The sequence below is a fragment of the Kogia breviceps genome, chromosome 16 (assembly GCF_026419965.1).
Source record: "Kogia breviceps isolate mKogBre1 chromosome 16, mKogBre1 haplotype 1, whole genome shotgun sequence".
Classification (NCBI taxonomy): domain Eukaryota; kingdom Metazoa; phylum Chordata; class Mammalia; order Artiodactyla; family Physeteridae; genus Kogia; species Kogia breviceps.
In genome coordinates, this window is record NC_081325.1 from 29,164,006 (window position 1) to 29,178,628 (window position 14,623).

A 14,623-nucleotide genomic window follows, 5' to 3' on the forward strand; every position below is an offset into this window, starting at 1 on the left:
TTTGGGCCTGGAATTCTGACAGATTGCTGTGTTTCTGTTCTGTGATATCTGAGGCCTCAGCTGAAAGATTTAAAGATGAATTTACAATCATTTGAAGGTATTTTTCCCTGGTGTGTTTAATGTTTGATGCTGGTTGTCAGCTGGTATTGTTGACTAGAACACCTTCATGCATTCTTTCCATTTGGTCTGGGCTTCCTTAAAACATAGCAACTAGATTTCAAGGGTAAGCATTTTTTTAAAATAACTTTATAGGAGTATAATTGATTTACAATGTTGTGTTATTTTCTGCTGTACAACAAAGTGAATCAGCTATACATATATATATATCCCCATATCCTCTCCCTCTTGAGCCTCCCTCCCACCCTCCCTATCCCACCCCTCTAGGTCGTCACAAAGCATCGAGCTGCTGTCCTATGCAGCAGCTTCCCTCTAGCCAAACATTTTACATTTGGTAGTGTATACATGTCAGTGTTACTCTCTCACTTCTTCCCATCTTCCCCTTCCCCCATCCCTGTGACCTCAAGTCCATTGTCTACGTCTGCGGCGTTATTCCTGCCCCGCCACAAGGTTCATCAGTACCATTTTTTTTAGATTAATGGTAAGCATCTTGAGAGAAAAAGAACTAGCTGAAATTCACATTGCCTTTATTAAATAATAAGTGTAATGATTTTTAAAAATTTAAGTATAGTTGGTTTACATTATATTAGTGATTAGAGCATAGTGATTCAGTATTTTTAGATTATACTCCTTTAAAAGTTATTACAGGAAAATGTCTATAACACCTTGTGCTATCCAATATATCCTTATTGTTTATCTATTTTATAGGTAGTAGTTTGTATCTCTTAAATCCACACCCTAATTTGCCCCTCCTCCCTTTTCTCTCCCTTTTGGTAACCACTAGTTTGTTTTCTATATCAACAACTGTTTCTGTTTTGCATATACATTCATTTGTATTTTTTTTTTAGATTCTACATGTAAGTGTTATCATAAAGTACTTGTCTTTATCAGACTTATTTCACTGAGCATAATACCCTCTAGGTCCATCCACATTGGCTTTTATATCTAGCCTTAGTAGTCATATTGTGTCACTTCCACTGCAGTGGAAAAGAGCTGCCTGTTCAGTACAAGGCAAGGCAATTGTATCTATTTTTTGAAAGGTGAGTGACAAAGTTATGGAAGTGCTTGAGGGACCAGACATATTGCAGTGGGCATTTTGGAAAATAAAATCTGCTGCACTCATTGCTCAGGAAGAAGTAGCATTCTATATTATGTTACTATAATTAAAAAATAATAAGACTAATAAGAACATAAATATTATTTAAAATAACTATGTTTACAACAAAAGAGAATGGTAAAGATATTCAAAGTTTTTTGAATTGTGTATGTACACCAGAGCATTTTGTACAACTCAGAGTTGTCCACATTGGGCCTCTAGCTATTTGTCAATTAGAGCTCAGGTTTTCCTACTCCAATTCTGGTTCTCTTGGTGGTTTCAGCGCATGAGCTTCTGCTCCAGTACACCATGACTCTGTATGTGCCTCTTTCTCCAGCTTGGAGGGCAGCAGTTTGCTGCCCCTCTCTTATAGATCCAAGAAGGGTTGTTAATTTTTCAGTTTTTTCAGCTTTTTATTTGTAAGGACATAGTGGCAACTTTCAAACTTCTTACATGCAGACCCAGAAACCATCTCCATCATTAAAGAAAACTTTCCATTTATTTATTTTCCTCCATAGCACTGGTCTACACTGACATATTAGACATGTTGCCTTTTAAAAAAATATTTTTCCTCTGCTATCTAAGTATGAAAGTTCAATGAAAGCAGATATTTTGACATTTATAATCACTACTATTTCTATAATACCTATTAACAGTGGCTAGCAATCAGTAAGAGTTCAATAAATATTTGAAGAAGGAAGGAAGGAAAAAACAAATCTATGTCCTAATGTTATGGGAAAAATTAACAAATAAATACCACATTTTAAAAGAAATGCTGTAATATATAATATATATAATATAAACATATAGTAAGTATACAGATATGTTTGCAAAGTGTATGGGGAGTTGGAATTTTTTAAAACATTAATTTATGTGCAATTCTAGACTCTATTTACATTGCTGCCCTTTGTACTATATAGACATGTAGTCAGTCTGAAACAAGAAATAGAAACCTATTCAAACCAGACTAACATTGGTGGAATGGTAGACAAGATTCTATTGGGAAGATACATGGATATTTCACAAAAACCTAAACCAAAGCAAAAAGAACAGTCAGTTTCACAAGATGCTGAAACTGAGAACTGGAAAGTCAAGAACCAAGATAGAAAAAGGTACAGTTACATAAAGGAACATGTTTCATTTTGTTTTTATGTTTAATTTTGTTTTCTTACACAGTTTGGAGTTTTACTTGTTTCAACATAACTGTTTTTTTTGTTTGTTTGTTTGTTTGTTTGTTTGTTTTTGCAATTATGGTTCCATCTGATCTCTCTGGGGCAACATCACATAAGTTTATTTTCCTACTTCTGTCTTGGAACAAATTTGTTATACCTCAGTAGGCAGATAGAATAAAATTTTCCCAGAGAATGGCCCTGACTCATTCAGCCCAGGCTATAGTTATTCACATGTTTACCTACTAAGATGGAACAGAGAATGTTATGGGCTATAGCAGAAGTTGCATTTATGCTGGGGCAAGTTTACTTTTATGTGTTATATTACAGTGAATTAAAAGATTGGTTTATTCCATTCTCTATGTACTGTAAATTCTCTTGTCTGAAGAGTCCCTTTCATATGACTGCATTCTTGGATGTTATCTACCCACAAAATATAGTTTTCCATATTTTCTAATTTTGTAAAAAAATACTCTTAGCTTCTCAAAAATACTCAAATATCTATTTTGATTTATCCCCAGGTTAAGCAAAGTGACTTTTATATATCTCATCTCACCCATACATGAAAATGATGAAATCACTAACAACTTTCTCCTTGAAATGTCTTGCCAGTTGGTCAGAGCAGCAATACAAGAGAGAAGATAAATCAATTAACAAAATACAAGTAAAAAAAATAAAGGTTGGCTTTTATTTCTTTTGAAAATTTGAATAAAATTCTCTAAGACTCTCATCTTCTTATACTTAAAATGAAGATAAACATATTAATTCTACCTGCTTGAGGTTTGGAAAACATGATGTGTTAAATAAATGTAAGGTATAGTTACTATTATTCATTTTGTTAATAGTCAAACATTATTGCTATGTTATTTTGAAGTCTTTTTATTTTCATAAATACATACGAGAGAGATAAAGCTTTATAACTTTTTTTAAGGAAAATGACAAAACATCCAAAGCTGATGTGGTTTCACCTAATCACAACTACAAGTTGAACTTTGTTCAGTAGTATATTATGTGTAATGTATTTTAGTTACAAAAGCTATTTCTTTCATTAGTAAAAATGTGACAAGAGCAATCACATTAATTGGTGACTTTTAAGCACTAACTAGGAACTAGCTACCTCTTTCTTTAGCATATTCAAGGTATCCGTTTGCTTTTAATTATTAGAACAACCGGAGTAACTATTAAAGCCTTTGTACCAGTCTCCTATCAGACAGATAGTCCTAGTCATATTACTGCTAGGAAGAGGAATTCAAATTCCATTATCTCCCATTATCTTACAAGGCATTTTACTTCTGCTAGCTTTAATTAAATTAAAATCTGCTTCACTTGCATTACTGATTAAAACTAATTGAGTTTGTTGTTTAATCCTATATAGAAAGTCTTCCCTTACTTAAACAGGTTTACTTACAAATTGAATTGCTTTGGAGGGGAAGTCTCTATAATTTCTGGACTAGATTTTATTTTGTCAAATTTATTAATATATTCTCTGAATTTATCTCATTTGGAAAATTTATCATATTCAAATTCTGGAGAATGTAGTTTTTGCATGTTTAGGGAGTGAGAATTGTTTAACAGTGATAAAACTTAATCTTTGCAATTTGATGAAGAAATTGGCAAAAATGAAAAAGCATCAGTTTTCATTTATTTCAATTTGGAGAATAAAAATTGACTTAACTTATCTTTTATTCATTTATTATTTAAAATGTATTACTATTACTTAAAACCAATTATTAACTAATATTTAAGAATTTTAAATTTTAAAATATTACTAAGATGTTAAATATTCTATACTAAATTTTCATAAATGTGTCTATTAGTAAACTTTGTAAGAACCAAGAAAGAGACAAAATAAAGTATTTTTTTTTTTGCTTATTCTGAGTTATAAAAAAATAAGACCCCAAAACCAACAAATGATGTTCTAAATTTACAATTGATGCTGTTGTACAAATTTTTCAGCTCATGTAGTTCAACCATTGTACTGTAGCCAAATCTCACAGGAGCTCTTTTAATCTTCTGCATCCACTGAGAAGATGGCAAAAATATAATCCTCAAAGCAGAGAAGAGCTAGGATAAAACACAAGTACCAAAGTCACTGGTCCACGGTTCACAGTAGGCTGAAATCAACAGACGGTCAGTGCTTGGGTAGTTAATGGTGGGCTTCTTTTGCCTTCAGCTGTGTTGGTCTCTTCCACCTCTGGAAGAAAATATAATTTAGAAATAGTCAAGGGGGAATAAGATCTAATTTAAATCTTTGCAAGCTAATACTGGTTTAATTTTCCTTTCATGGCTATGGTAGTGTGAATACTATCATAAGATAAAGATATAATGATATCTGGACAGTTTGGGATTGAATACACAGTTTCACACTCAATTTTCATGACCCCAAATGATCATAGCTTATTGTTATTTGGGATGTTACTGAGAGATGAATGTGAATCTTGTGCAAGCTTGACAGTTAAGTATATGTAACTAATTATATAGCTTACATAATGCAGTGAAGTGTTATTGAATTCTATGCAGTTCTGCATTCACCTTGATCTTTTTAATATAAGAAAAATTGAGTTTCTTTAGTTTAAATGTATTCTCCCAAAGAAAGGTCATTAACAATCTTGGTCATGAACATGAAGAATAAGTAATAGAAAAATTAAAGAATGGTACCTTAAATTTGGAAGAGTGTAGCATGTATAATTATGCCTATGCTGTGCTCAACAGGGTCACAAGAAAAAGTGTCTTATAAAAATGTTTTAGAGGATGTTGTATAGCAATACACTCAAGTGTGGCTGTTTGTAAAGATATCAGATTTTATCTCTTGAGAAGGTAAAGGACTTCCTTTTATACTTGGACATGGGAAAGCAGTAGACTAAATGTAGTGGTGAGTTGGTACATTGCTCTTATGTCTCAAATTCAATGATATTTGATATAAATGAATATTTTACAGTATAGATTGCTACCAGTTATTGGAAATATCAATGATATATCAAGACTGATAGTAGTGGTATTATCAGGAAAAAGGTAATATTAAAATTTCAAAATGTCATCTAAGGAGAAATGAAGTAGTAACAGGGACTTTTCAGTTATCAATGTTATTTTATTTTATTTTTTTTAATGAGAGAAATCCAGTGCACTAAAAGGAAAAATTACTTTTGATGGGAGATGATATTTTCCATCCCAAGAAGTTAAGAAAACAACGATAAAGGAGGAGGAGAAGTGGTCCACATGCAACACTTTAATCAAGTGACAAAACTTGAGCTTGAAAGCTGTCTGTAAGCAAAGACTTTTCAGAGTTTAATTATTTTCAAAAAGTACTGTTTCTCATATAATTAGTTCAAAAGGTACTTTTACATATAATGATTGTTAGTGATAAAAAAGATTAAATATGCAATGTGTTATTTAAGCATATAAAATTATGTGAATAAGTATAGCCATTAAGCAGAATAATTTTTTGTTTTAGAATGTTTATGGCTCACCTTTTTGAATATTTTAAGAAATACATTTTCAGACTTTGAAGACATTACTAAAAATGTAGAAAATTAAAATTGGATTATTAAAAGATAATTTTCAGCAAGTCAACAATGTAAATAAATCTTTGCAAACAATTGATCAAATGTTACTTCCTGTATTAAACCTATGTTCTTATTAGTCATTTTGCATTCTACTGTAGCTTTATTTGAAATATTTATTTTTAAGTAATATAGACACTATAGATATAAGTACATCTCTAAAATCAGCTTAAAATATCATTATTAATATGTAGATATTAAAAAATGTAGTCTCTATTTATCTGTAGAACTTCATTTCCTGCATTTCTCATGAAATTCTTTGTTAGATCAAGTAGTGCTTTGGTGTTCACTTTGTATTTTTCAGAGCCAATCACAGCTAGATAATTCTCTATGTATCAGTGAATGATGAAAATCCTGTGTTGAATTTTAATATCTCCAGTTCTAAGTAATTCAGTGGAGAGTAAAGATCTATCCTAGAAGGACTTTCCTTCAAGCAATGCCACACACTATAGTCATTCAAAAACCTCAGAGGCCAATGGCTCAGCAGTGTATGTCTCAAACTGGCAACATGCAAGCAGCAGCATTAACTTTTGATTTTTGCTGGTGCTTGTTTTCTATTTTTAATATTGCACATGAGTGTCAGAATTCAGACTGTCATATAATGGCAAGACCCAAATGCAACAAGATGTGTGGCTCTCCTACAACCTGTCTTCATTTCCCCTTCCCCTCCTTAAGCATGTAACTTATCTCTAATAAGTATGATCAGCACTTATGATTCCTACACATTTTGAAAGGTTGATGAAAATAAGGAGGGAAAAACACCTTGAAAGGATGATTTGCAGTAAATAAAAGTGCTATGTGGCTTTGAACCTGTGGCTCTTATCTACCTGTGCTTGTTGACTGAAGACCAGTTCTAATACTCCTGAGGATTTTGCTGTGCATGCAAAAGTAAATCAAAATATGAGAACACTCATAATGGATCCTTGATAATCTCAGGAATGAAAAGATGAGGAAATGTAAACATCCCTGCAAAAGCTATTTACTTTTTATTAAGTGTGTTAAACTAGAGATAAACTAATAATTTATACTAGCACTGAGAGGAATAGTTTCTGGAATGGTAAGCAGAGAGTTATATCATTAGATATATTTGAATGTAAATAGTTATATGAGACATGAAATGTGGCAACATGTCACCCACATAAACTCAGCTTTAAAAAAATTCTGAAAAGTCAAAATAATTGTCTTAATACTGATTTACTAAAGCATAAACAGTTTTATCATACCATTATTCCTTAATTTTTCACTTAAAGCTTATTTACTTTCAACTTAAAGTTAATTCTAATTAGTTTAGTAATTCAGTTTCCAGTCACATGAACATGATACTAAGGAAAATAATAAGGGGAAGGAAGAAATTCTGAGAGAAAACAAACTATGCACAATTAGGAAATGATTACTGACAAGAAAAAGAGGGGAACACAAAATGCAAAAAGCAACAATCTGAGATGATTTTGCACAAGGCTGAGTGGTCTCACATTGCACAGTCAACCTCAAGGCTCTAACTGCAGAAATTTCAGCACTATTACATAATTGCTTCTCAGAACAACAAACCTGAATATTCAAGAAAGACTTCAACACTTTCCCTCAAAAATTTAGAGTAATATACAGCTCTCTTTATATATGCATATATGTGTATAATTTATAAAATTGAAATAGGATTTTTATGAACATCATCTAAATTTGAACCTAAGTATTGAAGCTCCTAGATGAATAATGAATATTAAATAGAAAATTATCCAAAGGGAAAAATAGAAGGAAGGTCTGTCCAAACTTCTCTTAAAATTAATTTGTAGAAAAATGGTAGATTTGGAAAAGAGCTTTTCCAATTTATACACAATGATCTATAAATAACTCCCACACATCTGCACTTAGAATATTAGAATAATTCATAAAAACATTGTGTTTAAAAGTACCTCAAAGGTTGAGGCAAGCATATTCTAAATTTATTGAGTACCTAGGCCTTGCCCATTTGAACACTATTAGGAGAGATGGCTGAGTGGATGTCTCTGTAGGGTAGAAGAATTTACCACCCTAAAATATGGCTCTTTGGCATATATTCTTTTAAGCTGGTTACTTTCTGAGAAACAGCAGACAGGGAAGGGCTCTGAAAACCAAGTAGGACTTGCCTTTCTGTAAGAAACATTTACATTTGTAACAGAAATTTCCATAAACATGGAGTGCCTCAATCTCTGTACCTAAAGCAGGAGGATGACCAAATATCTAGAAACTCTCATCAGTGGAGAAGACAATGACTTAAACCTGCAATACAATCATCCTTGTTTACTGTGCCTTTCCTGGTAACCTCCCATAAATGACTATCTTCACTCTCAACATCCTATTCTGTCTTTAGCTGAGGATGGTATTTAAGGTGAAGGCTTCTGCTATTTTGATGAGTTACTCAGTTTTTTCGAGTCTCTCTCATATATACATGTTATTAAATTTTATTTGATTTTCTCCTATTAATCTGTATCATGTCAATTTAATTATTAGACCAGACAGAAGAACCTAGAAGTGTAGAGGAAAATTTCTTTCTCCCCAACATCTACATAATTTAACCCTCTGGGAAGAAAACTTCCCAAGATTAGAGTATTTTCAGGGGACCTGTTTACTCTTTTGATATTAAAGCAGAAGAGAGGAAGAATGAACACAGAGTTATTAACTGTAGGGCAAGACCCTAGAGAAAGATGATTGCTTGGGAAATTTCAGTGTTTTGATAGAAATCTCTGCAGCAGAAATCTACCTCAAGATTACCTCATACATCTAAGATGCCTGAGGCTGGCTTCAGGCACTGTTCAACTACAAGGAACAAAGAATATGATCACAGTGGAAGATAACAAAGTGGAAGATAACAGTGGAAGATAACAGACTCTCACTCCTTCTCCTAATGATTCTCCTTTAAAAACTTTAATAATTGAGTAGGGTCTTCAGAGCCAGTTTTTGGATATGAGTCCACATTCTCCCCATATTGCTGGCCTACTGCGTAAAGCAACCTTTCCTTTTCCAACCAACACTTGCTGCTCTAGTATTGGCTTCCAAGCATGAGCAGCTGAACCTGAGTTCAGTAACAACACCATTAGACAGTCTTGAGTAAAATGCTCACTCTTTGAATGTGTTAAGGCACTGAGCAGCATGACTGACAGCTCCACCAGGTCCGTATAAGAGAGAGGAGCGATTCTCCAAAAGAAGAAATGCCAGGCAGATACAAGTTTTGTGCAGTTCATGCTCTCTTAGAACAGTGGTCCTCAAGGGAAAAATAAATGTTTCCCATAGAAGAGAGGATATTTGGCATTTTACAAGAGACCAAAAACCATTTCCTATGAAAACTACTGAGAGATGAACCATGTAAGTCTAAAAATGTATGAGAAAACAGAATTAAAAACAAATAAAACTGTTTTTTTTTTTTTTGTAATGGAATCTCTAATAACCAAAGTTTACTACAACTGAAACTGAACAGGACCCTGTGGGGACCTCCAGGGTACAAAAACCTTTCCATGTCCCCCGTTTCTTGTTTGTAGGAAAAGACTTCAACCTCCTAGACCTTCCCTTAGTTCCAAAGGACAGATTCAAAACTTACTAATTAGGGAAGGAACAAAGGAGGAACAGTCAAGAAACAATATGCAGGGTCCCGGTTCTTCCTCAAGGGATATACAAAACTATATATATTTGAGTCTTTCTGAAGGAACTAAGGCTACTTCCCAGGTGGAGGATGGTAACTTCAGGCTGAGCACAAGATTCCTAGAAAACCACCCTCTTACCTAATCACCAACCAATCAAAAGAAAATCACACATCATGCAACCCTCACTCCACATTTTATCCATAAAATCTCTTCCCTGAAAACCATTGGGTCTTTTGAGCATGAGCTGCCCATTCTCTTTGCTTGACCCTGCAGTAAATGTTTCTTTGCTCCAAACTCTGACGGTTTGGTCTGTTTGGCCTCACTGTGTGCTGGGCACATGAACTTGCATTTGGCAAGAAAATGACAACAACATTACCTCTGACTGATATTTATTAAGCACCTATGCTATGCCCAGCATACTGTATAGTTTATCTCATTCAATTTTTGACAGAAGCTCAATGAGATACCTTTTATTATTACCCCTATATAACAAATGGGGAATCAAACATTTCTAGTTTTATTAACTTGGTTTCACACCCAGTTAAAAAAGAAAAAGAGAGTGTGCAGATTCACAGTCAGACTTTATTCCAAATGTCATGTTCTTAACTAAATAGCTGGTTACATTTTTAGTTCCTCAAAGGAGTAATTGTGCTTTTAAAATCCGTATGCTCAGTGCCTATAATTTCATCTGGCACACTGTATGTGAATTTATGCTTGTTTAATGACTACATAAATGTGGATGTATCTTCTACATTGGAAGCCTCAAACTTCCCCTTTTGAACTATTCTCAGCATGAAACTTCCTAAGGAGTAAAGCAATTTCCTTCTTACTTACTTATAAACCCATAGAAAGATAGCACAACAGGTATTTTCCCTTAAAATAATACTAGATTCACTCGTCCCTTCTTTCCAAACTATGAATAGAGGGATTTCTGCAAGGGGCTAGTACTGCTTTGGCCTTTAAAACCAAAGAAAAATCTGACTGAGGAGTTTATATTCTAGTAGGACAAAGGAGACAAATAATAAACAGTGAAAATAGTATAGAGATAATTTACCTACTGTATTAGAAAACAAATGAATTGGGAAAAAACAAAACAAAATACGGACAGTATTAAGGAAACCAGGCATGCAGGGGGTTAGAGAAGAGAAGGAAAGTGGTGATATACGAATAGGCTGTACCACATGAACATGTCTCAGTAATTGCCATGAAATAGTCAATTCTTATAAAACTATGTGAATTTTCTTAACTTTTACTTTTAAAAGTCCTTTTAATTGTCCCACTTTAGTTTATATTTGCATTTTAACTCAATTTATTATATTGATGCAAGCATAATAACATGTCATGAAAATCTTATGAACTGGAAAATAATCATCATGAACTTAGACTGTAGTACACATATAAAAATAAGAATTCCACCTAACATTTACATAGTAGTGACTGAGATTTGAACTGTTTAAGTAAACTCAGTTTAAATGTTATGGCAATGGATGGAAAAAAACGAAACTGTGAATTTTAAACATTTTTTTAATGCTGGATTCCTACTGACCTAATAGAAAGGAAAAAGCACTATTTTTATTTGCATAAAAAAATGTAAAGTAGTTATTTTATTTTCTCGTTCTGCAGGACTATATACTGAATTAAGGAAAGGATTAATGTTTTAATTTATTTGGGGAATATAGAAACATTACATCATTCATTTATTAAAGAAAACACATTTGGTCCAGGAAAACACAAGTTGATTTAATTAAAAAATCTGCTTATAGCGTCACCAGGTGGACGTGCATTGTAACAAAATAGCTTCGACTGAGGAGGTCAACGGAAGGTCCACACAAGTAATCTCGGTTCCACGAAAGTAAGCAAAGAATTACAAATTACCACGTTAAGCTTAAGCACAAAGCAAAGTTTATTTAAGCATAAGTACACTCTCAGAGACGGAGAGAGAGAAAGAGAGAGAGAAGTGAATCAAGCCCAAAGCAAAGTTTATCAAAGCAAAGGTACACTCTCAGAGAGGGAGAGAGCGAGAGCCGGCTCTTGCTTCGAATTGAAAGTAGCATTCCTATACAGGCTTAAGGGCGCTTTTAAGGAGCATTTTGCAGGGAGGCGGGGGTGAGTGACAGGTGATCATTAATTGATTGACGGTCCCAAGCTATGTAACAAGTTTATTGCTGCGCATGCTCTCACCCTTGACTCGCTAAGAAACACCCACTCAGGGGGACAAGACCACATGTCGATTTTATTACAATTACGGTATAATGAGTTTGGTTTTACTATAGGTTATACGCCTGTCTGGTCTGGGCATGCGCAGCCCAGGGAAGTCCCCTCGTGTTACTGTGGCCCTCTTTATCAGGATAAGCTGCCCACCACATGACCATAGTTTCACCCATTCTGGATGGGGTTCAGGGAGAGTCTGTGACTTGATTTCTTCTTGTCTTTCTCTCCATTGTCACCTCCTTGCTACTAATGTCTAACTACCTAACGATAGGAATGTTCTTTTGTTATTTTCTCAAAGGATAGTAACTGGGAGAGCTCCTTAGTGGTTTATGGTTTAGAAACTCTTGAAAACAAATTTGTAATTAGACATAACGATTTTATAAATACAGGTGCAATCACAATGTTTGAGTTGATTGAAAATATACCTCTCTTAAATATTGACATCTTGTCTGGCAAACTGATTTATTTCATTTAGTTAAATCACAGGAAAACTAAGGAAACTTCAGTCTGATGCTCTGTGACTTCTGAGTTAGTGAAAGTTAAATGAATTCTTTTTTTTTTTTACAATATGAATTCATTTATTCTCTTATATTTAAAGGCTATTTATTTTAAAAAATTCCAGCTAGCACTGTCCTTCTACTAAATGGAAAATGAATCAAATAAAGCAGTAGGGCTTCATTTGGTACTTAAGAGCCTAGTACTATCCTTTTGGGAAACACATGCCTTGGTGCTTTACAATTTTAAGAAAATCAAAATTACTTTACATGCAATAGCTAATTATGGTATACCACAGAAAACAGGGAGTTTTTGCATTTAGAATTGTTCACATGAAGCCCTGAGGTACCCGCATTTCATTTAGGAAACAAACAGCCTCCCTTGATCTTGTACAGTCTTTGTCACCATCTTCATTTAGTGCCCTAAATTCAGAATAGTCTGATTAACAATCTTGTCTGGAGATAGTCAGTTTAATAAGATTTGTTATGATACAGACTGTGCAGATCATCTAATTTAGAAGCACCATCTTCGAGTGGAGTTTCACTTGAAGTTCCTAGGTCTCCATTTTCATGTCCATCAGTTACTGCTTTCTTATTAAATCCTTGAAACACTTTGATTTCCCCACTTGTGTCTTTGCAACTAGCACCAGGATTACTACTTCCCTCTAACTCATCAAGGTACAAACGGTAACAATGTCCACTCTCATCTTCATATTCCACATTTTCATTATCAGAATCCACTTAAGGTTCCACATAAACTACTTCAAATTCAATCTCTCCTCTCTGCTGGGAAAGAATGTTTACAGCTTCCTTATGCTTTGTGTCCCTTAGGTTAACTCCATTAACAGCCAGAATAGCATCTCCAAAATGTGGCCCTCCACATCTATCAGCAGGTTGCCCTGGGTGGATCTCAGCAATGAGGATTGGAACACCATGTTCCTTTCCACCTTATTACTGTAATTGAAATGCCAAGGCTTTCATGATCTTCCTTAAGGAGGAGAACTTTTCTAATTGGACCAAAACCTTGGCTTTTCTTTAGAGTCTTGATCATGGCCTAGTGGTGCATGCATTGGTCGCTTCAGGTCATTACACCCCCTACAGGCTCTGATAACAGTTTTGTGATGATACAAATGAATTTCAGCTTCCAACTGGTTCCAAAGCTTATCATGAGCAGGTCTCTTCATATCTCGTCCTAATAATTGTATTTGTTGGACCCTTCCTGCCAGTTCCTTATCCAAGTACTTGGCAACTAGTCTTGCCTAATAAACTTCAGCCTGGAGAACAGCTATATGTCTATGAAGGGTTTCATTCTCTTTTCTCAACAACTTCACTTCAGCTTCAAGTTGAGCTTCTTTCATTTTCTCTTTTTTGTTTGCTTCAAGCTCTCTTTCCTCTAGCTTGTAGTTGATTTGGGACACAGTCTGGGCTTTGTGGCAAAGCTGCACAAAGCAGCTCAGGCTGGTCATCTTCTGTCTCTCCTCATAAGTGATGTCCACCTGGTCCAGATCGATCTCACCCAGGAGCAGATCCACATCCAGGAAGGCCTTGTCAAACTCCTTCTCCAGCACCTCCAGCCACCGGAACATGAGTAACCCACTGGGGGAGACCCCCATGGCGCATGAGGTGCCACATGGGCCCCCGCCGGCTCCTGCGGGCATGCGCCACCCGCAGACATGGCACAGTCTATGGCCTCCCCCGACTGCTGCTGACCTCGCAGTCCACCCGCGAGAGGAACTGCTGGGACTGTGGGAACCCCCATGCACGCACATTCCGTCGGTCCCCTCTGTTAACCTTCGCGTGGCTAATGCCGGCTATGCAGCCCCGGAGAGGCAGGAGTGGCGAAGCTGAGGCAGCGGTGGAAGCACACAGAAGATGCGGAGCACGGTCATCATTTTAAACCTACCTGCCAAGTTGTTTTTTTTTTTTTTTTTTTTTTTAATGACTTTTCATATTTGAATATGTGCACTATATCTACATCACATAAGAAAATTCATGTTAGAATTACAGTTCATATAATTTGGTATCTCTTCACAATTCTAACCATGCCCTCATTATAAAGAGCTCTTAATAAAATTTGTAAGGAATATCTGAATGAGGAAATTTATACTTTAAAATCCCTATATTTTTCAAAAGTAAATATGAATAAGAATAGCATTAAATTTGGGAACTCTGAATTGAAAGGTCATCTCCATCATTTACTCATGACTTTTCCAACTCATTGAGATTCATTTTCTTGACCTAGAAAAGTGCAAAATAATACTTAAATCACAAGGGTGTCCTGAGAATTAAATAGACAATGTAGCTGAAATTCGCTTTGTAAATTTCTAGGTATTATGACCGAATGGAACTATTATTTTCCCAA

At 34.8% G+C, this 14,623-nt stretch overlaps 1 pseudogene; it reads right to left on the minus strand.

Annotated features, from left to right (window-relative positions):
* Positions 1-12,696: 12,696 nt before the first annotated feature.
* Positions 12,697-13,951, minus strand: LOC131743294 (Golgi-associated PDZ and coiled-coil motif-containing protein pseudogene; annotated as a pseudogene).
* Positions 13,952-14,623: the final 672 nt, after the last annotated feature.